General features: G+C 47.0%; 1 pseudogene; it reads right to left on the bottom strand.

The window, feature by feature from the left end:
* Window positions 1-291: 291 nt before the first annotated feature.
* LOC147231325 (uncharacterized) lies at window positions 292-3,563 on the bottom strand (annotated as a pseudogene).
* Between the last annotated feature and the right edge of the window lie 2,437 nt (window positions 3,564-6,000).

The raw sequence follows: 6,000 nt of genomic DNA, 5'->3' as shown, positions 1-6,000 counted from the left end.
GCAGCAATATCCACCTTGAAGGAATTCGTAACTTTTTTACAATTTGTAACATAAATGTTTTAACTCAGTGAGATAAGCACTTTTTGACCACATGGCTATATCTTTTAAACCTTTGGCTGGATTTGAGTGACTTTGACATATGTTATGCAGTATCAAGTCCCATTTGGTTTTAAGATACATCTTGTGTTGTAGTTTCTTTGACACATTGTCAGTGATAGTACCTGGGGTCACGGGGGGTTTCGGGTCTTTCAACTTCAGACCCCCTCACCCAGGCGACCCGGCTGGGAGTGATCAGTTCCCAACCTGTGTCCAAGAAGCGCTCATCCACTCTTTGTCCCTCTGGATCCAGAGCCATCTTGATGCCTTCTCAGCGGCCTCTGACGCTGAACAGATGGCTCTCCTTTTCCGTCCCCCTGTGATGCCCAGGAGACTGTAGGCCCTGCAGAGAGACTTCCCTGCAAAGCCCCTTACCCCGACCTCAATGGGCAAGCATTGTGCATGCCACCCCCTGTTGCGGCAGTCTTCCACCAGCTCAGCATACTTTTCCTCCTTTCTTCTGCTGGCTTCCTCCATTCTCTCCTGCCAGGGCACAGTCAGCTCTAGCATGAGGACCTGCTTGGAGGACTCTGAATGTAGGACGATGTCTTAGGCGGGTTTCTACGATGTCCTCAGGGAACCTCAGCTGTTTACAGAGGTCCACTCTTAGCTGCCAGTCCTTTGCAGCTCCCAGAAGTCCTGTTTGGGTCTTTGGTTGGGGAGGAGGTTTTTCCCCGGCTCTGATGAATGTCACACCCTGCCTCTGTGGCTGGAAGCGCTTGCTGTGGTCAATGGTAGGGTGGATGGACTCAGCAATTGCCTGAAGGACCTGGTCATGGCGCCAACGATAGCGGCCTTCTCCAAAGTGCATGATGGAGTTTCAACCTTGCCCCAAAGAAAGAGGTTTGACGGGCTGGGCAAGATATCATAGACCGACTGGATGAGGAATTTTATACGGAGTGGTTCAGCCTTCCACAACTCCGTCCACGAAATCTTCCTGTCCATGGCTTCCTCCCATCTAGTCCATGCACCTTGCTGCCTTAGCCCGACCCACTGGCTCGCACGCTGTTCTTCGACACAGCCCGAACCTCGAGTTGGACCTGGTCCCGCCTTTCCTCTCCCTTGCGCTTTCTGAGGTGCGTTGTCGGAATAGTTCCAAGGCCTGCCCGACCAGTTGCCACGGACCCCACAAGGTCCTTGTGGAACAACCGAGCTTCTGCGTTGGTCCACCGCCTCATGCGCCTTCCACCTTCTGCCTGTCCTCACCACAATGCCGGCTTGAACAACCTTTGGGTCCTTCGATTCCCTGTACTGGAGAACCTCCCTTGCCCTGGTGACCTTGAACTCCTCAGTAAGGCTGTTGATTGGTAGGGTCAGCTTGTTTTTATTGCCATAAAGGGCGATGCTGCTGAGACTCCGGGGAAGCCCCAACCAGCGTCGGAGGTGACTGCTGACCCTCCACTCAAACCCTTCCACGGTGGATATAGGAAATTCATAGACAAGCAAGGGCCACAGTATCCTGGGCAGAATACCGTGCTGGTACATCCATGCCTTGAACTTCCCCGGGAGAACTGACTTGTCCACTGCTGTTAGCCAGCCTTCAAGCTGATTGTTGGTAGCCCTGATAGAGGCTGTATCCTTCAGGGAGCAGTCAGATCTTGCCAAGGCTTTTCACAGGTTTCTCCATGACTGATGGGATCTGGGAGCCTCCTAGGGAGAAGCGGAACCAGTCGGTCACCCTTCCACCCTTCAGGACTAGAGACCTGGATTACTCCAGCTTGAAGTGCATGTGTGCCCAGGTGGTGAGCTTCTCCAAGCCCTGAAGGATCCATCTGCATCCTGGAACTGACGCAGTTGTTACCGTCAGGTTGTCCATAAATGCTCTGATCGGGGGCTGACGGATCCCGGACTTGGTTCTGGGCCCTCTGCACTTTGGCTCGGCTGACTTGACTAACATGTTCATAGCCAAGGCAAAGAGTATCACTGAAATGGTACATCCAGTGATTATCCCTTTCTCTAGCCGATGCCGCTCTGATGTGACTGTTCCAGAGGAAAATCTCAGGTAAAAGCTATTATAATAGTCCATGATTAAGGCTTTGATGTTACATGGGACATGGTGCCGTTCCAATGCCACTTCCATCAGCTTGTGGGGTATGGAGCCATATGCATTAGCTAGGTCAAGCCAAAGCACAGATAGTTTCCCTTTCCCCTCTCGAGCCTCCCTTATCAGCTGTGTCACTACCCGGCTGTGTTCCAGGCATCCTGGTACTCCTGGAATCCCACCCTTTTGCACAGAAGGGTCGATGTATTGATTCTGGAGAAGATAGTCCGACAGTCGGCGGGAGAGGATACTGAAAAATATCTTTCCCTCGACATTGAGCAGTGAAATGGTTTGGAACTACTCAATGGTGGTAGACTTCTCTTCCTTTGGGATCCACACCCCTTCTGCAGATCTCCATTGATGGGCAACCTCCCCCCTCCTCCAGATCACCTTTATGATTTTCCCCAGGCGCTGAGGGAGCTTGGGGCACCTCTTGTAAAGCAGGTATGGGACTCCATTGGGTCCAGGTGCTGAGTTGTTCCTTGCATTCTTGACCACAGTCTGGATTTCTTTCCAGGTGGGGGCTTTAGTGTTAAACTCACAAGCTGGTTCAGGTGGCTTGATCAGCTCTCTGCATTCTCCTAGGTCCTCCTCCCTCACTGCGTTGCTGTATGTTTCATGAAGGTAGGTATCTACCTCCTCTTTCGTGCAGGTTAGGTGGCCGCTGTGCTTCTGACCTAGCAGCTGTTTGGTGAACCCAAAGGGGTTCGCTAGGAAGGCTGCGCACCTTTTAGCTCTTTCCTTAGCCCGCCTCCTATGCCACTCAGCTCTTCTAAGGGCGAGCACCTCTTTCCTCAGGACGTCGCGAATTTCCGCCAGCCCCGGTCTCAGGTCCTCACTTGCAACCGAAAACTGCTTCTTCAAGTCCCTGAGTTCCCGACGCAGCTGTGCTATCTTCTCTGCCCTGCGATTCTTAGAGGAGGGGGTTGCAGCAGCACGCCTCTCCTCTGTACCAAACCTTTCTGTGGCGAGGCTGATGACCATGGTGGTCATTATCTGGAGTTTCCTGTCAGCCCCTCCTTTCATTGTGGCTTCCAGAATACCATCCAGATCGTCATCGAACCCCTGCCACTCACTTGTTTTGCTGGCTGGAGGCCACTTGACCCATTTTTGTTGTTGTGGGGTGTCTGGCGCTTGTGCTTCCTGAGCATGGAGGTTCTGGGCGCTGTGGGGTGACTCCTGGCCCAGGTCCTCCTGCGTCTCACCAAGGTCCTCCGGAGTACGTCGGAGGAGGAGACTGTGGGGCTCGTCTCCTTCTGTCACCTCCTGCCGCTCGCTGAGGCAGTTCCTTGTGCGCTGCTCCAGTTGCACTTTTGCCAAGCATCCCATCTTGGTCTGATGGATCTTCAGACCCCGCGGGTTTTTTGCAGCTCTTACCACATTTGCATGTGACAATACTCGTTGTCAATTGCCCATTTGCATGGGTCGTTGCCTGGTTGTCCGTTCGGTTGGGGTGCTCATTCTCCCCCCCTCTCGGGCTCCCCTGGGGCTGTGTTCCTTTATGCTTTGTAGCTGAGTCGCGGTTCTTCCTCACAGAAGATGCAGGGCGGGTTGCTGGCCCTTCCTGCCCCAGTTGCCGACTTTCTGCGCTGTCCGCTGTCACCACTCTGTTCATGGTTGTCAACCAGTCTCTTCCTGGACGTCACTGGCTTAGCCAGACTGATACGGTTTTAAGATACATCTTGTGATGCAGTTTCTTGGACACATCGTCAGTGATAGTACCTGGGGTCACGGGGGTGTCAGGTCTTTCAACTTCAGACCCCCTCACCCAGGCGACCCGGCCGGGAGTAATCAATTCCCAACCTGTGTCCAAGAAGTGCTCATCTACTCTTTGTCACTCTGGATCCAGACAAAGAGTGGATGAGCGGTTCTTCAACATATTTCAGCAGCAACATGCAGCTTGAAGGAATCCATAAGTTTTTTTATATTTGAAACATAAATGCTTCAACTCAATGAGATAAGCACTTTTTGACCGCATGGCTATATCCTTTAAATCTGTGGCTGGATTTGAGTGATTTTGATATATTTTGTGCAGAATAATGTCCCACTCAACATATTTCAGCAGCAAAAACAAGCTTGAAAGAATTCATAAGTTTCTTTCAATTTGTAACATAAATGCTTCAACTCAGTGAGATAAGCACTTTTTGACCACATGGCTATATTTTTTAAATCTGTGGCTGGATTTGAGAGATTTTGACATAATTTCTGCAGAATCAACATATTTCAGCAGCAAACACAGGCTTGAAGGAATTCATCAGTTTTTTTCACAATTTGTAGCATAAATGCTTCAACTAAGTGAGATAACCACTTTTTGACCACATGACTATATCTTTCAAACTTGTGGCTGGTTTTTGATTGATTTTGAATCTGTATTGTGCAGAATTATGTCCCATTCACCATATTTTCGCAGCAACCACCACCTTGAAGGAATTCGTGAGTGTTTTATAATTTGTAACATGAATGCTTCAACTCAGTGATATAAGCACTTTTTGACAACATGGCTATATCTTTTAAATCTGTGTCTGGATTCAAGTGATTTTGACGTATACTGTGCAGAATCATGTCCCTTTCAACATATTTCAGCAGCAAACACAGGCTTGAAGGAATTCATTAGTTTTTTACAATTTGTAACATAAATGCTTCAACTAAGTGAGATAAGCACTCTTTGACCACATGGCTATATCTTTCAATCCTGTGGCTGGTTTTTGAATGATTTTGAATCTGTATTGTGCAGAATCATGTCCCATCCACCATATTTTCACAGCAACCACCACCTTGAAGGAATTCGTAAGTGTTTTATAATTTGTGACAGAAATGCTTCAACTCAGTGATATAAGCACTTTTTGACAACATGGCTATATCTTTTAAATCTGTGTCTGGATTCAAGTGATTTTGACGTATACTGTGCAGAATCATGTCCCTTTCAAAATATTTCAGAATCAGACACAAGCTTTAAAGAATTCATAAGCTCTTTACACTTTGTACCATTAAAGCTTCAACCTGGTGAGATAAGCACTTTTTGACCACATGGCTACATCTTTTGAACCTGGCGTTGGATTTGAGTGTTTTTGACATACAAGGTGTACAATCACATCCTATTCAAGCTAATTCATCACTTGACACCAGCTCTTAAAGCTTCACCTTGTTATTTACATTTTGTCCAAAACACTTCAACTTTATGAGCTAAACACTTTTGGCCCACTTTGGCTGTATGTTTTAAAAGTGTTGCTGGATTTCAGTGATTCTGATATATAATGTGTAGAATCACTTCCTTTCTGATCCATTTCAGCACCAGACACTACCTCTTAAGAATTTCGCAGAAATTTATAACTTGGTTCAAAACACATCAATTTGGTGAGATGAACACTTTTAGCCAGCTTTTGGCTGTATGTTTTAAACCTGTGGCTGGATTTCAGTGATTTTGACATAATATGTACAATCACTCTCCATTTAACTTATTTCAGCACCACATATTAGCGCTTAAGAATTGTAATGTCATTTACACCTTGTTCTAAAACCCTTCAACTTGGTGAGAAAAACACTTTTGGCCCACCATGGCTATATCTTTTAAACTTGCTGCTTGATTCAATTATTTTGACATTTATTTTAGAAAATTACATCCTTTTCACATATTTCAGTATATTTTAGTGCCAGACAGCAGCTCTTCAGCATTCTAAAGTTATTTCCAGCATGGTCCAAAACACTTCAACTTGGTGAGATATACACTTTTGGCCCAACATGGCTGTATCTTTTTAACCTGTTGCTGTATTTCAGTGATTTTGACAGATATTGTGTAGAATCACATCACATCCTATGCAACATATATTAACATATTTAAGCAGCAGACACCAGCTCTTAAGAAT

Source organism: Fistularia commersonii, chromosome 9, assembly GCF_037954325.1.
Source record: "Fistularia commersonii isolate RoL2024-O1a breed Wild chromosome 9, RoL_Fcom_v1.0, whole genome shotgun sequence".
Lineage (NCBI taxonomy): Eukaryota > Metazoa > Chordata > Actinopteri > Syngnathiformes > Fistulariidae > Fistularia > Fistularia commersonii.
The sequence above is the reverse complement of the archived record's forward strand: the minus strand, read 5'-3'. Positions and strand labels throughout refer to the sequence as shown.